Source organism: Caloenas nicobarica, chromosome 5, assembly GCF_036013445.1.
Source record: "Caloenas nicobarica isolate bCalNic1 chromosome 5, bCalNic1.hap1, whole genome shotgun sequence".
Classification (NCBI taxonomy): Eukaryota; Metazoa; Chordata; class Aves; order Columbiformes; family Columbidae; genus Caloenas; species Caloenas nicobarica.
In genome coordinates this window covers 32,630,001-32,651,468 of record NC_088249.1, presented here as the reverse complement: position 1 = coordinate 32,651,468, position 21,468 = coordinate 32,630,001, and the positions used below count along the sequence as shown (strand labels likewise).

Here is a 21,468-nt window from a genome sequence, read left to right as displayed (position 1 = left end):
TCGGAAAAGGGCATCAAGATTCTTGTCTGCATCCTCTGTAAAAAAAAAGCGAATAACATCAGTGTCAAATAAATCAGAAGGTGCTCTGGCATACATGCTTCACCTCTGCAATGAACCTCCAGGTTAAGGGAAACAGCATGGTGATGAAATAATGATTGTTGCAAACAACTTGTTTACTTATAATCTTCAAACATATAAACCAGTTTTCTTTAAAGGAAAAAGAAAACAGATGCATTAATGTTTACTACTTTTATCTTTCCTCCAGGGTCCAGTAAGGACTGGGCCTGCAATTTACATCCTATAAAATGTTATAGAAAATTTTGGGAGATACTGGTCTGATGAGACTCCTGCTTGTCCCAAAGTAAATGAAGAGAAGCTTTGTAGATATTGACTTTACATAGTGCAAGCCCAGGGAAAATCAGAGTTACCATTCCCATGATGGGCCTAGAACTAGGTCCCTGAAAACAGCTGGATCCTGACACTTCGACTCACTTCCATCTCTTCTTCTTTTGTTGGACTCTGGCAGGTTGCTTCTTTCACTGGAAGCCTAAGTGGATTGACTTTGCTATTTCCCTCCATGGTGTTCACTTCATCAGACAGCTGATGGGATCTGTTTTCATATAAGCCACCTGTTGTGAAGAATGTAAAGTTTATTTGCTTAATAGGAAATGTGTTTAAAAGAAATCCATGAAAATAGACCTAGATTAAAACTACATAGAGCTGGGGTGAACCAAAATGCACAGAAGCTTATGTATTTCCTCATCATAAGCAGACAAAAATAGTTGTTTTGCCTGCTGCCACAGTTTCTGAAGTCTACATCAACATTCTTCTTTTTTTTAGACAGGGGTTCTAGTAACTCCTGTTCAAACACAATAGTGAAGATATCACATTGTGCTGTGTTTTACATTGTGCTTCCTCAACACAAAATATGACTTTGCCCACAAATGTATTTAAAAAGCAACCAAACACTCCAGGTGTCCCGCTTTTCTGGGCACACTGTGGAAGTACAGTTCCTCCCTTACCTATACATTGTGCCCTCTCACCTTCAGTGGTTGATTTTTTTTTAATCCTCTTTCCTTCCCCTTTTCTGAAGGAGACATTAACGTAGAGAGTCATGAGGACATAGTAGTTTGTCTGTCTACCACTTTGGTACAGTGTTTATCCTATGGATAAAGTATTTCATATGCCAAAACATGTAAATTCAGCCCCGAGTTCTAGTCAATTACCAGCATTTGTTTTGTGGCTTGTGAGAGGTGAATTGGTGGGTCTTGGAATACACATCATACAGTCAGAATTGGTTGGTATCCTCTTTGGAAGTCCCTTAAGAGAGACTGCTAACTGAATAGGTCCTGAAATGGAAAACGTTCATTTTTTATTTAGAAATCAAATACATGAAATAAAAAGCATTGAATGAGGACAACATGCTTTTTCTAGATTTTCAAAAGCAGTAAATCCACACTTACAGGAGAAGAAGACAAAGATGGTAAGAAAAAATGCCCTAGACAAGAGTAATCAATTAAACACTCAAAAATAAAGAAAAAAAGAGAGGTAAAAAAATTCATCCAATTCAAATGGTGAGGTAAAGTGCTCTTTTATGTTCCATTGCACGTCCTGCAGGAACAATAACATTCTTTTGAGAATCAGAACTGAAATCCAGGCATTTTTAGCTCACAGGAAAATATGTGTTTTGATTGAGCATTTATATGAGATTAGAATTCTTAAATATCGGGCTAATTATCTCACATTAAAAAAAAAATCTTAGAAAGACTTCCAAAAAGTTAAATGTGAATAACAGTTGCAGAACAAATTGTAAACCAGACTCTAGTAATTGTAGCTAGTGCAATCAGACCCTCAGACATCATCAGAATTTCAATCAGAGGAAGGTAAATCCTGTGCAGTGTAGAGACGTGGATATATTAGTATCTAGATATTTTTGTGCCCTTCATTGTCAAATTGTCTCAAAAACAATAGAAAATGTATCATGAAAACAAGGAAAATGAGAATTGAGATGCGGAAGAAATAATTATTGATATCATTAACCAATAGGAAATGGTGTGTCACATAGACTAAGGGCTTAATTATTAGTTAAACTGTAGGAATAGCATGGAATATGTCTCTGAGGCACAGCAAAAGCAGAGTTTCCTACTTTGCCCTTGCTCATTATAGTGATATGTATTCATCACTGACCACCATACGTTGCTATCATTTCAGTGCTGGTTGTTTCCTTGGCTTGAAGGAGATGTGGGTGGGAAAGGAGTCAATTCCAAACTCCACTCACTCCTACTCTTTCTTTACTTAACTTGCTTCTGAAAGAACAAGTCTTATACCCTCTCATTTCTTTTCATAGTCAGCGTCATCGTCCACAATTAATTGTTTTACACGTGTTAATAAAGAGAATATGTGGCAGATTCAGAAACCAGATGCAATTCACTTGAACGCAAACCCCTACTTCAATTCATAGTCTGTCCTTCCTTTGTGTTGCAACCAAAGAAGTGTAAAATGAGCATTCATCATTCTCTTTTCAGGTTCACTACGGTGAGTCTGAGTTTCTCCTAGGATTTTGCATTGTGTGTTTGCACTACCCAGGTTACAAGCTGCTATTTTTAGTAGCTGTTGGAACCTACACTGGTAGATTATCCCCTACTCTTGCTGAAAGGATGATGATGATGATGTATTAGGTCTTTCCTCTTTGTAACTACCATGATACTACAATGAGCAAGTATTCACACTTCTCTTCCTGATAATCTATTGGTATAGATCTGTGGTTTCCTTTTAATGTCTGGTTCATTAGATGGTATAAATGTGTGTAACATTTTTAGCTGTGGTTGAGGAAAGCAGGGAATGTGGAGGTTAAGGTTTATTAAGACTGTCATGTTCAGGAGTGGAGAGCTATATACTATTTCTGCTCTGAGTCTCTGCACATAACTCCAGTTGACACTGGAGTTACACACTTGCCTGAAAGCTGTTTATTGCCCTGTGAGTACTCGCTGTTTCCATGGATGATCAAGACAGAGTAGGTCTGAGTACCAATTATTTTAAACCTCCTTGAAACTTTCCATAAAGCTGGGTTAAAGAAATGATGGCATAGTATTTAGGAATGTAAAACCCAACAGATAATAGCTCAGTCCCTAAAACCACACACACAGAGACATTACTTTAAGAATATTCAACAGTGTCATTTATTATGTAGAGGGCACTATACAGTTGCCCTCCCCTGACACTAGCAATACAAGTGCTTCATGAGGGAATAAACCCCTGAAAGCTTGGTTGCAATTTACTTCTTTACTTCCTGCACATAGTAACAATGATAGTTGAATTGAAAAGCATTTTAAAATTCATAAATATATAAGTAGCCATTATCTAGTGGAAAACATATGTCTGACTACAGGACCTGATCCACTACTCAGTTACTCCAGTTTTAAACTAATGTAACTCCATGGTAATCAATGAGGGTGCTGGTGTGCAACTGAAGTAGCGTAAGGCAAATAAGATTTTTAGTACATGGAAGGGTCATTTGCTTAAAAAGAAGGCCAGAGTTTTCATTGTGTGTTTATTATGGGTACCTTAATCTAAATGCCCAGAAAAAGAGGCGCTCGGAATAACTGGGTACTTTTAAAACCCGTTTGTATTGTGACTGACAAAAAGCTGAGAATATTTAGTTGCATACTCCTTTTACAGGGGAAAAAAAAACGATGGCATATGTTTTTTCTTCCTTTTTGTGGGGTGGAAATTTGTTTTCAAATTTAGCTGCTCAGTAAGTTAATAAGACAGTGATTTCAGCTGGAATTTGGTTTAATGGTTAAGACAAAACTTCATAGATTGGTTAATGGAAAGTGAATGGTATCATCTTTATATATTCACAAATGTAAACAGTTCGAGAACAGGAGACTCTTAGAGCTTTAGTCTGAGCTATTTTCTCTTCAATTTCACCCAAACCCTCTCTGCACTGAGCGGACTTGAGTTTGCTTGAAGTTTGGTGTTTTTTTTTTTTTAAAAAAAAGGCATCCCATCTCAATTTTTCTATATAACATTGAGCCCTAAAGTGTTAATCATTACACTGTGTATCAGTAAAGCAAGTGTGGAAAGCAGAATAAGTAATTCACAGTGTTAAGTTTGTATAAAAATAACAATCCACCCCCCTGCCCCCCAAACTCCTGGGCAAACCTAACGCCATAACCCAGGGGATGAAAGTAAGAGTAACACAGGGCTCTGGTAGTATTTGCTCCCTTCTGATAGTTGAGCTTTTGTGGAAGGTCCACTGTGGAATTTCAAAGACAATAGGCAAACTTGCACCAGACAAATAAAGTTGCATTCCCTTACATTTTAGATGGGAGAGATAAAAAAAGATACAGTGCCGTTCAATCTTTTATCAAGGTAACACAACCCCAAAAAGCTTTGATGCTGTCTATTGCAAACCTCATGAGGATCTGAGTAGGAAACAAAATCTGATTAGTTTGTTTGATTCGCCTTTCTAACTACATGCGTTCAGCAAGGGTTTCTGTACAATTCTCTTCCCCTCTCTTTATTGTGCGGTTTGCTTTGTTTGCTTGAGTTTAAAACTGCCATTATGTGAAAGTGTTGCAAGTATAAATAATTTAGAAGATAACTCTGTGGGGATACTGATAACATATCCCTGCTTTTTCTAATAGCAACTCATTACGGCTCTGAGAACTAGCATTCCATAGGAACACTTATACAACCCCACTGTACCATGGATATTGTGGATGTTGACAGTAAAATTATTTTGACACCTATTTAATTAAGTGTATTTTTCTTCTTAAAAATGCCCCTTTTGTTTATGACTCGTATTACTGCTTTAAATTCTCTAAAAATACCCGAAGGCTTCTTGAGTGGACAGATGGATGGACAGACAGATGCATCCATCTGGTTTTATCTGTCTTAAGTGTTTGGATGTAATACCTTTCCCCAATAAGAAGCCACAATGATACAATTATCTAACAATGCACAATTACTTCTAAGGAAAATCTAATCAGTTAATAGATGTTAATAAAGACAAATGTACAAAGGTAATAAGTGGGTCACACTCAGAGTGTTCTACTGTGTTCACTCTCGTTTAAAGGAAAGAAAAAGCTTTTAATGGAGCTTCTCTTATTTTTCCCCATCATTTTATAAGTTGTTTTGCCAACACTTCATAGCAAATAGTACTTTTAAGTAGGTAAACATCAAGCTTAGATTGTATCCACTTGGTGGTAATGATACTGTAGCTGCCCGTTCAGGAGTCACTAAGTCCAACAGTTAAGTCTTGTCTTTTTTATTGTTTTATATTTTTTGTTTAGTCTCCAGTAAATGAATGGGTGCTGTCAGTCTGAATGACTGTTCCTTAGAGAAATCAAGCTCTTTATCGTGCTAACCTCATCCTGGGGTTTTTTGGAAAGTCATAGGGCAGGCAGACACTGTTTAAAGCAGTTGTGAGTAAAAGTCTGCTTGGGGCTCTGCACACAACAAACAACGGTGAGGATTAAACAGCTCATGAGATGTAGTGGCCACCCTCTCACACAGATGCATACTATTTCAGGACTTAGATCTTCGGACAATATTATGAAGAAAGATACTGATTAATAATAGATAATCATAAGCTGTTTAAAGCTACCTTTTGTTTTTTAATAAACATTGCAGAGCTTTATTGGAATCATATTCATATCTTCTGTTCCAAAGTGTAGCTACGTTGTCATGATTCTCAGGGCAAATTATTGAGATGCTGAAGGATGCATAGTCCATTCAAATAAAACGGAACTCAAGAACTGGGAGGAAAGTATATTTATCATTTTAAAATACTGTGACAAGCTTCACACTAATGACTAAAAAGTTAAAATTACTGATGAGATGGAACAAGCCACAGCTGCAGCTACTGCAGAGATTGCTTGGCTAACAAACTATTACAATAAACAGAACACTGTTTAAAGGAAGTTTGCATTTTAGATAGTATCATTTTATATAGATGGATTTATAGCCCGGTGAACAAAACTGACAGCAAACCCAGAGCAACATCAGTCTCTCAGACATTTTTAAATACAAGTCTCACTCTTCTGTACTGCTCTAGGACTCCTCACACATTTATTCCCACTGCCCAAAATCCACATGCATTTCCTGGTGTTGCTCTTTTTCTCACACCTCCAGTGTCTGCCGCTCTTCCTATTTCCACTTCAACAGTATGTCTCTCTTGCTTCTGCCTTCATCTCTTTGCACCTTGACTACTGTAGTACCCTTCTCTCAGGACTCTTAAGTCCCAGTTCTTCATCCTCCCCCTAATGTGTCAAATGCTGATGCTTCCTTATCACACACATCAAAATCACCTCCTACTTTAGGCACTTCAGCAGCCTTCCACCATCCTTTTCTGCATCAATTTCAAAATTGTCTTTTTTAAAACAATGTCAAAACCTACTTCAGCATAGATGTCTTTTTATGTTCATATTCTTCTCTATACTCTCTGTCTAATGCTGCCCTCCCCTCAGTTCTGCAATCTCAGTTGAAAAATCCTTCCTCTCTACCGTAGCTCCCATCTAAAGAGCCTTTCTGTATCATCAGCTAGCCATATATTTTCTCCTTTGCCTGTACATACCTCTTAATTTCTCTCCATGGAAACTGGTTTGGTACTGAGTTCATGCGGAAGATTAATACTGTATGGCATGCTTAAGCAGTTATTGTAGAACAGTGCTATATTAGAAAACCAGAGCATGATCTAGGTAGCACTTGGGACAAATTTGGCAGAAGGATGAAATGGGGTTTTTTTTCAGTCCAGTGCAAAACATGCCCACAAAAATTTTCACTTACCAGTTTTTTACCTGTATTTAGTACACCTGAAAATGAAGTGTGGGCACCCATCTTAGCTACGCATCTTTGCATCAGATTTGTCCTAGCAATGAGGTACTTGGAACCCTGAATTTTTGTTTCAGATTAGGATATGGAATTTGACATTATGAGGTTTTCATATTTGTTGTTTTGTAGACCCTAGTTTCTTGGACCAAAGGAAGACTGGTCCTCTATATACATTGTATTTTTTTTACTATGACCACATTTACCAGGCATCAAATATTAGGCAGCTAATTGGACCACTCATTTCAGCAGAACTGATTGGTGATTCAGGGACATAGACAAAATACAGCTGGGTTTTTCAACTCGGGCTTCTGTCAAAACCCATTTAGAGTGCTAATTTTTTCTTTGGCCACTTTGTTTGTATTTCTTTCACTGACCCACAGAGCTAATGCATTTCCTGAAATGTCTCTGCAAACTCAGGTGAGACACCACAGGCTATGCTGTTTTAGGCTAGAATTTACTACGATTAAAGCAGATGTGGCATTACTAGGGTCTGCTGAGCCTCGTGTGATTTATAAAGATATAAAGTATATCTTTTATGATTACGATGATGCTAAAAATTTTGTGGATGATAATGCAGTCACATTGGAAAGACTGAATATAACAGCTGGAGAAGAATCAAGAAAAGGAAATGGAAACTGACTCTCCTTTACTAGTTCATCTGAATGCATATCTGCATTTGTCGATTTTATTATTCTGTTTTATAAGGATGCAAGTTTGCAAGTTTACATGTATAAGGGCACATTTGATTTCTAAAGAAGTTAAATATTACAGGTTTTTCACTATCATATTTTAAATGTATATTGTTCCTAGGAATGTACTTGTCATTGATAATTTTAATCATTCAAAGTGAAAAACAAATAATAACTTTCCCTCTTCTAACTACTGATTTAGCTTCTTATTTTTTCTTCAGTTTGGACACTGAATTAGAATGAAAACATTATTTTTATTCTGTTTGTAGTTAATTTCTCATCAAATTTATTTTTAAATACTTATGCACACAAGCACAATGCTGAACTACTTCACCTGAAGATGCTGCCTGTGAATTTGGGGCATTTTTTTCTCTTTTCACATGCATTTTTGATTTTACATAATGCTTCTATTGACCTTACATTTTGTGTTTCTTTCAAAACTTGGTTAAAGATGTTCTAAAACTTGGCTTGAACCTCTTACGAAAGTGTTATTATGATACTGGCTTATAAACAATGTAAACCACAATAAAAGATCTGTGCAGCATATTTTACAAAATATTTCCTCATGAATATATATGTATCTGTTAGATATGCATACCATTTGAGTTGCATATGAGTGCAAACCCTGCATTATTTGGTTTAAGCTAATCTCTACCTTTAGCCATCACTGAATTTTCAAGCATTGTCACCTGGCTGCTGCCCAGTCCCAAGATGACTAAATTCTTTTGATCCACATATGCTTGCTGCCATTGGTGAGCATGCACAAAACTGCTTAGAACTGGATATGAGAAACTTGGAACTGTAACCCTAGGAGTACTGAAAGGTGAGATATTACCCTGCCCATGGTTATTTTACATAGAAAGGACCTCCAGGACAGAGGAGTAGGAACATAAATACATATATGGTGATAAATAGACAGTAACATGTTCCAGAGTAATACACAACTTTCAATACAAAGTCAGCCTTGCCTCAGTGTGTCTCCCCAGGGGCCAAATCCAGCCAAAGTTCTTGTCATATGTCAGCCATATCAAACTTTACATAAAAGAGGCAAATGGGGTAGAGCGAGTGCTACACTCAATGGCTCATTGGCTAGAAAATTCACTTGTTAAATAGGATATATGTTTGCAGTTTTCTCTTTGTCTTGATTTAAATCAATGTCTTAACTGTTCCAAGTGTGTTGAGTTTCCCAATCAATGCTCCATCTTAACTCTTCTTCACTATCGTGCCTTTCTTGTTCTCCTGACTGCCAGTTCTGTTGTGTATGCAACAACTAGTCAGTAGAACGAAGTTAAGTAAGAACAAGGGCTTGACTGTACAGCCTTCTGGTTAGGGCTCCAACTTCAGATGTGTGACAGTTAAGTGCTGGTTAATTATGACTATATAATTACTTACTTCAGGTGGAACATCTTCAGAATGAGAACTGAAAGGGCTTTGTTCGCTGTAGTGAATACCTGGGTGATTCAGATATTCTTTTAGGAAGTGACAGACCTATGTGCAAGTCTTTGTTCCAAATCAAGCAGGATAGGGAGACAAAACTTGATCTCCTTCTTTCCAGATAAATATTCAAATAATTATGGTGTCAGCTATAAAGGAAAGAGATCTTTATCTGTGTTGTTATAAGAAAGAACAGACCTGTCATAAGATGTCTGTCTCGCTAAAACGACCCATAAGAATCTTGACTGGACCTAAGTGTCTTCCTCCGACTCAGAGATAAGAATGTGGTTATGGCAGAAAGTAACTCGCTGTTAGGAAACACATATACACCGTGGCAGAAATGACGGTGGGATGGAGTGTTAAAAAGTAGAAATCTACGTGCCTAAAGAATTTAGAGAGTTTCAGTGTTAAGTGAGGGCTTTTTTTTTTTTTTTCCACAAAGAAATGTAGTTAGGTATCTAAGTCCACCTTCTGGTAATTTCTGGAACAGCTAACCAGAGACAGGAATCTCCCTGGGAGCAGATCACCTACAATTTAGGTGCTAGCATCAACATCCCTTTGCTAATATTGCCTTCTAACTCAGAATTTCACTGAACATTAGGATTAGTTTTACAGGACCTGTGATGATTTTGATAATATGACTTGGTAATTTTGAAACTTTTCCTCATACATTTGAGTGCTTTACTAGACCAGGCTGAGTGATCAGGTTTGTTGGATATGGCCCTGCGATTACCAGTTTTGAGGGCTCAAATGCAGGTTTATACACATATTCTTAGATGCCTTCACCCCTACGCAGCGCAGCACCAATTAGTGAAATTCTCCTGAAAATTTAGCCTCAACACCCTACTAGTCAGAACAGTCAGAGTTAATATTGAAATCCATCAGCAACCAGTTATTAAAATTATGTAAGATCACACACAGAGTTTCCAAACTGCTCTCATAAAGAAAGATAAATATTAGATAGGTTATAAAGATTGGGTTTGATTTCATAACAGATATCTCAATTGTATGCAAAATATGGGATAGTGGAACACATTACAGAACTGGCCAGTTTTCATTGAAGAAATATGTGCTCAGTTTCAAGTTTCTTTCTGTGGTACGATTTAATTTTCACATGAGATATTTAAGTGGCAGTGATGACACTGAGAGACTTCTCCAGCTGCCCATCTTTTAACAGAAGAAAGAAAAATACATTAATAGCCCCCTCTTTAGCTGGAGAAGCCAACAACAACTGAAATGTGGTGCACTTGAGCACAGGCTCCTCTGATGTTCCTCTCTGCCCATAAGACACCTGAGTACTGAAATGAGGGGAACCCAGCCATTCAGGTGCTTCAGAAAGTGCAGACCTTCCTGGTTTCGGTCCTTAGCTTGTTCAGAAGAAGGAAAATTGCAGAGAGAAAAGAAACAGTGTAACATTCACATATATATCCTCAATCATAGCATATCTGGCCATCTAGGAGCCCTGCAGAGCACCGGCAAGCTTTATCGCTGACTTGCCAGCTGTACCTCACAATTATCTCTGGTGCGCCAGCCAGGTAGGCCGGGGAGCAAGAGCTGAGCCCTGGGGGAGATGCAGCCCTGGTCAGAAAGTATGGGAGCCTGGGATAGCGAATGATAGGCTGAGGAAGTGGCTCCACTGAGGTTTTTTCATTTTTCCATTCAATGATTCCAAACCAGTTTGGCTTACAGTAACTAAGACACAAGGATACACTCATATACTAACAAACTCTTAAAAACGTTTTTAGAGCACTTGTCCCTGACTCCTGTGGGACAGAGAGAACACAAAATAGGATGAGACAGGGTAAAAGCTTCACCAGCATGACACTGGGAAGATCTGTATAATTACCTCTTGATTTTAGCACACTTAAATAACACAGCTGTCCCACAGTTGCACTGCTAATACCTTCAGTCACTGTGGAGCACGTATTCCATAACGTGGCAGGCCGCAGTCTCATGGTCTCTGTGGTGTTGACACATCTTTAGCTACTAAGCCATTGGACCCTCTGCTTTGATAAAGACTTGCCAAGGGTATTGGAATAATTAAAAGGGAAGAATGAACATGATTCTGCAGCTACAGAGAGAAAGAACACAGAATCACAGAATCATATTAACATAGGCAGAATCTCCAGTAACCAGACAGTGCAAAGAGCAGCACACCAGGGATACCAGCACGTAGGTATGACTTACTGAGAGGTGATTAGGTGTATCTGGGTAAGAGCTATAACATGGGAGAGGGAGGGATGTGTTTATACGTAGTGTGTTATTTATGCCCATTACTTCTAATTGCCTAACTAGTTCTCTTTCTTCTCACGTATACTGCAGTACCCACCAACCAGAGAAAGATGTCTACAGCTAAATATCTGCCAATTATTATGGACTTTTGCTTAATATTCTATTGTTCCACTGACAGCACAGTTTTTAATATATCATTTTATACTATCCTGTACATCATCATTTTTCTGCCTCCCTTAGGGCCCTGGCTGTAATAGTTCTTATTTATTTTCACAAGCTAACATATATGCAAAAGATCTTGTAGTCATGATGTCGCCCCCACCACCCTCACCTCATCTTTGTTTTTGTAATCCTTTTTGTCTGTTTTTAAAGTTACAGCGTAAAGAAGTGTGAACACAGCATGTGCATAGACACATACCAGGGTCAAATACACAGCTTGCTGCGTTGTTCCCCATTCATAAACACACAGGACACTCCTCTCCCGCTCATCAGCATGATATTGCAACCTTTTCTTGTGGCCTGTAGATTTGGGGTTTTAGCTAATAAACTTGAAAACAGATCAGAAAGCAAATAAAACTCTGTTGCTCTTCCAATAGGTGAGGCAGGAGTTTAACAGCCCTTGTAGTGACTGATCACCTCACAGAATATCTGCTCAGCACCTGCTGAGTCTGAAAGAACAGAACAGAGCATTGACTCTGGGCTGGCAGTGCCACAGTCCGGTTAGTTGCATCAAATGCTATTTCTTACTAAGTACTTGTTTTGCAAAATGGTTTTTTTGAGGAGAATCTGTAACAATGTATGCTGGAGGTGGCCATGACTTCATAGTTGTCTCTGAAATGGAACAGGCGTCTTTAGGATCAGTAGTTCCCCAACTTTCAGCAGTGTGTTTCTATAAATATATTTTGGCTGTGGTTTTTTTAAAGTGGGCTCTTAGGATCCAGTTTCCTGAGGTCCACTGGTTGACAGGTAGAAAAATACACTCTTTTTTTCCTTCAGATTTTAATAACAATGAAAAAATGTAAAAGCTTCATGGTCAAGACAGGACAGTGGGTACAAAAAAATGTTATCTTAAGGCAAAATTTACTGTCAGGGAAAATGGAACATTCCTTCTGAACTCACGAACTGGTAGTGCATGTGCAGGTTGGTTGTAGATGGTTGCTACAATAAGGCTTCTTTCATACAGGTGTGTTTATGCCCCAGGCTTGCTGGCCACAGTCCATTCCATTTACAGAAGCTGAATTAAACAATAACTACCGCATTGCAAAAGGAGAAGAAAAAAAAAAGGTGAGCGTCAAAGGAGATGCCTGAGAGCTTTGTTAGGGCCAAGAAAAACCCTGTTGCAGTTGTCAGAGCTTGTTGATGTTGCAGAGAACGGCACTTTTTTTTTTTCTGCTGGATTTTCTGGTTCTGCCTTAGGAAAGAAAGTAAAATAGAACGGAAGAACAAAGTCCTACTCTATAAATCAGCAGCTGCTCCTTGCCAGATCAAAGGAGTGACATTTTTGCTCCTGGACTACTTGTCCACTTTAGGTGCTTGACAGACAGCTAACAGCTGGCCTGTTACATAGTATAGGAGACTTGGGCTACATCTTCTTCAGAATAGATGACAAGCTAATCAGAGATATCCATAGTACAGGACATGTGAGTGCACCTTGATCTCTTCGAACATACCCAGTACATAATTGCTAAACACCTTTATGCATTTTTGGCAAGTTGCTACTTAGGTAGTTTCCACTGCAAAGTAAGAAGGAGAATTAACGCCTTAATCTAACTTGATCAGGGAGTTAAACAGATGTTAAATTTGTTGACAAATCTCCTTTTTAGTTCAATTTAGAACTGGCTAAACAAATTAATGTGAAGCAGTTCGAAAGATGTGTAAAATGCTTCAATCAATATCAATGTGATATTATTATAAAACTACACTTAAAAAAAAAAGTTACCTAAAATGAGGCCACTCAACTCCTATGTAAGAAGCTAGATAAGCTGATTGTGTTTTCAAGACTACTGGACCCTTATTAGTTTTGAAAATCTTTTCCTGTGAGTTTAAGATGGTAAATTAACACATCTTTAAATGCACGAGTTACTTAAGATTTCATAAGAGATATTTTATCTACCTTTAACATGGATGTCTAAGTGCCAGCAAATCAAAGCACATGCCAAGTTAGCTAAAATTGTATTTAGCATCTCCATAAGATGTATGTATACAAACCTGGAATTTTAATGTCAGTAGTAAAAATTTCAAAGAGATTCAGTTTCGAGTTGATTCCCATCTGCAATAAATCAAGTACAGGATGAGATTATATACTACAGCTTATGTCTATTGACTTTGCATTTTATCTGGAAGATATGAATAGCTAAGGAAGTATGTCTGTTTGTCTCCTCCCTTCCTTTCAAGTATCTTTAAAAGATCGTTTTTACAGCGCATGATAAATAATCATTTATGAATAATCTGATGGCACTTGTGAAAGAGTAACAGCCATGGCCGGCGTGTGTTCTGTGGCACTGAAAGGCGGTTGTTACCCGCTGGAAACCCGGGGCGAACAAGGGGCGATACTTTCCCACTTCAGCTGGGGTTTCCTGAGGGCTTGTGAGGAGCCCTGTGCCCACCCCATGGCTGAGGAGCGGGAGCCCCCCGCCGCCTTCACGCCATCAGGCACCCGCACCTGGCTCACAGCGGGGTTCCGCCGTGTCCTCACTGCCTAGGACAGGGCAATCCCCACGTGTGCACCAAGTAAAACTGGAGCATGGACACAGTGCTGCTGGGCTCTCTGGGCACAGGGGAGGCAGCTGTGCCCGGGCAGCGGCACCCTGGGGCCCGGCCCAGCTGCGGTGCTCTGGCCCCACCTCACGGCGCCCCACTGCACAGCGGAGGCCTCTCCTGGGGCCACCGGGGGCTGAGACTCGGGGCAAGCCCAGTTTTGCAGCAGGGAGCGGCAGCTCTTAGGCTGCCAGCATTGCTGGGTGCCGACCCCAAGTGCAGGCTGGCTTGGGCCTTGGCGCTGGACCCCGCGGCCCTGGGCTGGTGGCGGGGCTGATGGACACTGCCGGGCACAGGCTGGCAGGGCAGCCAGGTGGCCATGGGGCCTCCAGGTTCGTGGGGAGCACCAGGGAGCCCTGCCCGTGACTGGGGCCTCCTGGACATCTGTCTTCATTGTAGAGAAAAGGTCCTGCTCACAAACCCCTGGCCTGGAGCTAAGGCAGGGTGGCTCCCTGGGGTTGGTCCTGCCGTGCAGGTGCTCCCCATGACAGGCACCACATCCTTCCTTGGCAGAGCCAAATCATTTCCCCACGCTCATAACAGGTAACCTGGTAACCAAGAGTTACACTTTTAACGAGACAGATTTTCTCTGAGGTGAATAGATGCCTGTCTTGCCAATTTTCATTATTTTATCACAAGGCTCGAGTTATTTCATGTTAACTCGAGGTCCCAGCTCCAGGAGGCAATGGTTATGTGAGAAACTTTTCAAGTAAGTTTCTAGATTTTGTGGCTGAGAAGAGCACTTTAAAAATGTGACACAATGACTGAAAAACCCACAAAGTAAATAGTGAGAAGAGCACTGTTTAAATTTCTGATTTTTTTAAGGCAGTCTCACAGCTACGGGACGGGCAAATTCATGATTTCCAACAGTTGGCAGCTCCGAGTGGCATAATGTATTTTTAGGAGCTCCAACATAAACATACAAGATGCGGCAGAGGTCTCCGGGACGGTTAGCGCCTGCCTCGGGCTGCCCCAGGCACCCAGCCCAGCTGCTCTCTCCACCAAACGTGGATGCTGACTTAGGTCCTCTGAATCACACCTTTGACAGAGGTGAGATGTGTAAATTAGCTTCAGAAAGTCAGTTTAAACATCCCATAACCCACTTCTCTAACAAGGCCGTCCAAAACTATCTGAAAGTTTTTGTCAGGGAATAAACCTGCTTGTCCCTCCCTCTTCCTCTCAAAACCAATCATGTAACTCCATTTCTCAATATTCATGACTTAGGGAAGACTTATTCCGATGACTCATTTCCAGGTGACTAACTCAACTTTTTAAATTTCCTATAAGGAATGCTGCAAATAAGAGTTGGTAACCAGGTGTGGCATAGATTCAGAGAAGCATAAACAAGGGCTCTTTCAACTATTTTTGTACACACACATACAGAAGGATGCCTAAACCTAATTCTGTCAGTTTAGAATACATATTGGAGGGAGAAGTTAAATAAAATACCTAGATTTTACTTGCTCAGATAAAAGTTTGTGTGATAGACAAAGACTGCTCTAAAGGCATGGGGGTGATAAAAGTGTTTCTGCAAATGAGTCTTTTCTAATGCATTCTTTCAGACTGCTCTGATCTGCTCAAGACTTCTGAAATTATTTTTTCAGCCTGGGAAAGAAGTAATTTTCTAGGTTAGTTATGAAATTTTTTTAATGACTTAAATAAAATATTTCATTGGTTATTTTCCCTTCCAAATTAGGGCATTCTTCAGCGACAAGAGATCAGTGTAGTATATACTCCTGAGCTAAATACTGACATGTTCATAGTCTGAATACCGAAATATCATTTAGGCAAAGATTTATTTTCCCATCCAAGGTGAAAACATTTGGATTAGTTTTTAGAATGCATTCTTAGGCTCTTACTCAGCAAGATGCTGAAGCAGGTGCTTAAACCCCATTTATTCATCAAGCTCAGCTCCCAGTTAGCTAGGTTTAATAAAAACTGGGCTTCTCATCTAGACTTGGCAGGTTTTTGAAAAATCTTGCTGGACTGTTCCTCTGGGTACCTAAAAATTTTGAAAATTAGGCTTTATGTTCAGGTGACAGAAAGTAACAATTTTAACCCTACATGATTGTTGTTACTTTTATTTTTATTATTTCTGTGACTAAGCCCGTGACAGTGTTCATTCAGTATCTCTGTTCTTTTCAAGTAAAAGAGTAGAATTGTCTTCTTGGGCTAAAATCTAAATTGAGTCAAAACTTTCCTTGTCATTAATCCTTTTACAGAACTGATTGTGAATTCATCTCACAAATTTGTTTATTTTTCTGTTTTTCACATAAAGAATTGAGAACCCATTTATGCAGTGGCTGCATTAATAAATGCATTATTTTAACACCTCATTTTCTGGGATGGATATTTTAAGTCGAAATCCAGATTGAAGACTGATACTGAATAGTGTCAAGTTGTACACGGTGGCTCCATGTTGTTCCTCAGTTTCTCAGAAGGAGCAAGCTACTCTGCCACGGGGGACTGGTTCAGTTTTATATCAGTTCATCTCACAGAAGATATTAGACATATAAACAAGTGGCTGGAGTTAAATACCACTTCCTGCTTGAGCTCAGGTTAGACCCCAAGTTGGGGATGAATTGTAGTTTCCCAAGCTTTCATGCACTTCATTCTCCTGAAACAAGGCCTGTTGGGACTTTGTGTACTTAAAGTGAATTTTCCATGGTAGCCATAAAGCTGGAGATGTTTCTAATTCTGATTATCAGTCAGTGCAGCCATTAACAGTTCATTTCAAGAACTAATCTTACACAGATTCAGTTATGGAGTGATCACAGTATCTTGAAATACATGTACAGTGTGTTTAAAAAAGACAGTGGGAACAGCAAAAAAAATCTTTTCAAACGTGCCAGATTTGAACAAGCAGACTGAGAGATCTATATTTGCTGTTTATTCTCTTTTGCACTTTGCATAAATATGTCTCTGCAATTTTATCTGAACATTATTTATTATAAAAATAAAATGTAATATGTAAATGTGAGTTTAACGTCATTTGATATGACTTGAGATAAAATATGATAAATATATAAAGAAGATTAATTACAGGACTTCCTATAAAATTCAGAATACATGTTTATTTTGGACAAAGAAAACCAAGGCTCTATTTGAAGAGGTGCAATTGAATGCATATATTTAGATTATATTGTCATGCTAATTAGCAGTGGTAGGAACCAATTAGGACTACGGCTACTAAATCACCCGACTACACTGCATATTCACTAGTATACCTTTACTGCTCTACTGTTTTTTGCTGGAAGCAGACAAAAATGAAGTGACTTCTTTTAAAAGTCCATACTGTCATGCATTTTGGGCCAAATCTTGTTCATTGTGCTTTCATAAATTGTCCCACAAAAGTTACTGGCACTACTTGTGTGAGAAAGACAGACTCTGGCTGTAGGAAATATATGTAGCTGCTTTAGGTAGCAATTAAAGAAAAACACAAGATGCAAAAAACCCTTCTTTCAATTCAAATGGCTATTGTTTGAATAAGCAAGGTCAGTAATCTGTCATTTGCAAAATGCAGGAAGTGAGATTTTCATTAAATGTACTATGTCAGTGACATGTATTTCTCAACATTACACACCTCATTTATCACTCTGGAACGAGGAGCAAGCACCGTATGAGTGTAGAGTTTGGGACGGTATCGCCTCACAGCCCTGGAGGCTGGTGACCCCTCTTTATCTGCACAGCAGGTAAGGCACAAACAGTGGCAACGTGAGCTCTCCCTGCCGTCCCCTGCCAGCGCGCCTGGCTGCCGAGCTGGGGAACAAAGGAAAGATAGCATATGGATAGCAGATTGTAGGAGCGCTGAGAGAGGACTGAGGAAATCTATGTTGGGTGTGTGGCTCTGCCAAAGATCTCTTGTATGACTTTGGCCTTGTCACTTAATCTCCTTCTGTCTCCGTTCCCCTTCACAAACAGGGAGAAGGTGTCTCTCCTCTCCCCCAGGCTTTGCCGGGAAATCTGTTCAGACCCTGAGTTCTCTTGGACGGTGTGCTTGTGCAGCATGGGGTGGAGTGAGACTGAGCTTCATGGGGTCCTCTAACTGCTGCTATCATCAAAATAATAGGAATTACTATTAACAGGAGAGTAACAGAGAAATCCATGTCTTGTTGATAGATTTTACTCATCTTTTCAGTCTTTGGCCTCTTGGTGAAGGGCTGTGAATTCTGCTTTTATAGGGTTCCAAATAATGCTGGAAGTAGTGGCATTAGTGCTCTCTTTTTTTCCACCTGTCTCTTAATGCCTTGTGAAGACATTTGTACCAAAATAACATCACAGTGTTTCTGCAACACACAAACTGAAGTGCTGTGCAAAAGGTTGTATTTTGCTTTACTTTGGCCCTAGAGATTGCTCCCTGAGGGATTAAAAAAACCCCAACAAAACCCTCGAAAAATGAGAAGGCTAGGGCAGAGCCTGTGGTTTCTTCATCTCTCTTATGAACTGTGCATATTTATGGGACAGTATAAAGAATAAATAGTAATCCACAAACACGGCATTCTGTGCCCTTGACTACCAATTGTGCTGATGCATTATGTGACGTAGCTACTGCTAAGTGAAGCTAGGATCTGATTTATAGCTTCACCTGAACTGTATGTTTGTTTTGCACCTGCAAGTTTGCAAATATAAATATTTTCATCTGCAATTTTTCAGACATACCCATGGGTGGGTATAACTGATGCCATTTATGGACAGGATTTTTCAGAGGAAATGGAATTCCAAAATCATCTCAATGCCTAAAGCCTCTGTGCTCCTATATCTTTCTAGGTATATGACAGTGTATCTTCTCTTCAGACAAGTGTTGCTGGTCTAGAGGGCATCATTTGCACCTGCAGTTATGCACACGTGCAAAAGAAAAATGGAGAAATAGTGAAATAAGAAATCAAACCCAAGCACTATTTTTTGAAAGTTTTACTGGACAAATGCTATCACTTTTATCACTATTCTTTTGTAGGGATACAAAGATTGCGGGACTCACTATTAGGGCTTTAACTTCCATTTCCAAAACAACTTGTGAATTGCCTCTACAGTGAAAGGCTGGCTTTATTCACATCAGCAGAACAAAATAAGGCCAAGCTTTTTTGGGAGTGAATGGCTGAGCAAGACTGGGTTTTCAACGCCTGTCCCAAAAGGCTTACTCTGTGGTGGCTACCGAGGGGTATCCCAATCTGCCTGCTCACGGAGGTAAAGCAGTTGTCACCTGGAACCCTTCAGGACTTAGAATTTTCTTAATGCTCTGTCTTGTTGTGCAAGCCCATTGAAAGAACACTTCAGAGGGCACCCATTTCTTGCTAATGTAAACTTTCTGAGGAGTATCCAAAGATATGACCTCTGGGTGAACCTTTAACCTTCCCCTTAATTATTTGTTTGAAGACAGTGTCGAGTTCTCCTGCTGAGAGCCAAGGCCCATAATGCTTCGCAGCCCTGTGCGCCGGGGTGTGCGTGCAGGGAAGTGGAGAGGGACATAAATAAGGGGACCACCAGATGTAAATAATAAAAGTGGTTGGGGTTTAAATTAAAAAAAAAAGTAAAATTAAAAAAAAAATTAAAAAATAGAAACTAAAAAGCTATTTGGTTTCCCTGAAGAGTGGCTTGATTGAAGAAAAGGGGTTAGTAAGACGGAAAGTGTGTGCGTGTGGGGGGTGTTTCTGTTGTCTGTGATTTTTTACAGGCCTAAATAAGCATTCATTCCATTCTTTTAAAACCTTGCCATCTGTATACACCATTAGAAGCTCATAGGAGAAGAGAAAACAGTCTTATCAGGCTTTCCTGTTAATCTCTATTGGCCCTAACTTTAGCTGATAAAAGGCGTGCTGGATGGAGGAGGTTCAGGTCAGGCTCCATTTGGTCAATGTGGTAAGTTACTGGAAAGTATCTCAGCAAATTAAGTCCTATCGGGGACCTTTGTCTTTGAGGATGGAAACACACCTTGAAATCACAGTGCTGGGGTAGGAGATGCCTTCGCTGTGCTGCAGTCAGAAGCGAATAAACAAGTACATCGACTGTGTCTGAGTTTTTATTTTAATACCTGAAGTCATGACTAATTCTGAGGCAGGATGACATTTCTGACAACTGAATTATACTTTTCCTAGAGAATAAAGAATGTCTTTTGGATGTAAACAGAGAGATGCAAAAGAGCCCTTTAGTGTTACTTGTAGCATTTATGCATCTGTCTAATGAAATTTCCACGACTGTGATTACGGAAGATGCAATCGAAGGTGTGCCACTGTCTTTTATTATCTGCAGAGGAATTTAACCGGGGGGCGGGAGGGAGGGAAGCGTGACAAAAGGCCTTGTGGAGCTGATGCTATATAAAGGCTCACAATTTGCTAAATGAGCAGATGAACTTAGTTTTCAGTTAACTGACTGAAAGACTTCGCTAGGCGTTGGATTGGGCCCAATGGCAATTATTGGAGGCTGTTTTGGATGATGGGCATGTTAGTATTTCTGAAGAGGATTAAACACTAGTATTCGACTTCATTAGCACTCCTTAAGGGTCACCAGCCGAAAGCCTGAGCTGTGAAATAGCACACAAAACCTGCGCGAAGGCTCCGAAGTGCTCTCAAACACAAAGAGGGAGGACAAAAACAAGCGTGGCTCATGAGTGATAGAAAATTGCCCTGTTTTGAAAGAAATGCTGTGAACAGGCAAGTTTGAAAATTATTTTAGAGAAATTAATTTGGCTTAGCTTGTGACGATGTGGATCGCTGTGCATTAAGCTTATAAGAAATACGCAAGCACTTATTTTTGGATTACCAGCAAAATTAAATCCAGGCTCCGCAGCCAACTAACTGCCTTTACCATCTCTCCAAAGCCTCGGCAACCGCCCGGGATTGAGGGGGAAAGAAAAAAAATAAAGGTTATTTTGGGCCTAATACTAACCACATGTACCTGCGACTGGGGGTTTCTACCGAGTTGAAAGGTGGCCGAGGCCGGGGGTAGGGGGGAGGCCGGGGTGTCCCCGGGCGCGGGGCGCAGAGGCCGCCCCCGGCTGGCACTGACCTCCGTGCGACCCCCGCCGTCCCAGGCGCCAGCGGCCCCAGTTGCAGAAGGGCTGAAGCCTTTCTGGGCCGGCACTTATTGCTGCTGCGCTGGTGATAAAACTTCAGACAGCCTAATTGATGGCTTTGCTGACCTAACGATACCTTGTGAAAGCATGGAGTGGCGAAGCCTGGTCCTCATTTATGGCCAGCTGCAAGGGTAGCTGGATCCCCGCAATGGAGAGGGGGGAAAACGTCTCCCAGCCTGTGAACTTTAACCAGGTTCTGAGCCACTCGAAGAAGTTAAAGAAACAATTGTCTTTTAACACAAGTTTTTGGTCGCCTTTACTTGTTCAAAGCCTTCTGGCAAACCCAGCTTTAAGCTGGCTAGTAAGATAGGCGTGTTACCAGTTACAGTTTCTGAGCACTTAGAGGAAAATCCTTTAAAGTAAAATTATACTCTGTTAAAAAATCAAAGTGAAGCGAAATGCGTTGCCACACCACACTAAAATCCCATCAGTTTTAAAGCAGAGGTGTTC

At 40.0% G+C, this 21,468-nt stretch overlaps 1 protein-coding gene across 2 annotated transcripts in view; it reads left to right on the top strand.

Annotated features, from left to right (window-relative positions):
* MEIS2 (Meis homeobox 2) overlaps nucleotides 1–21,468 on the top strand; it is a 173,780-nt gene that overhangs the window by 145,707 nt on the left and 6,605 nt on the right. The window lies entirely within an intron of this gene.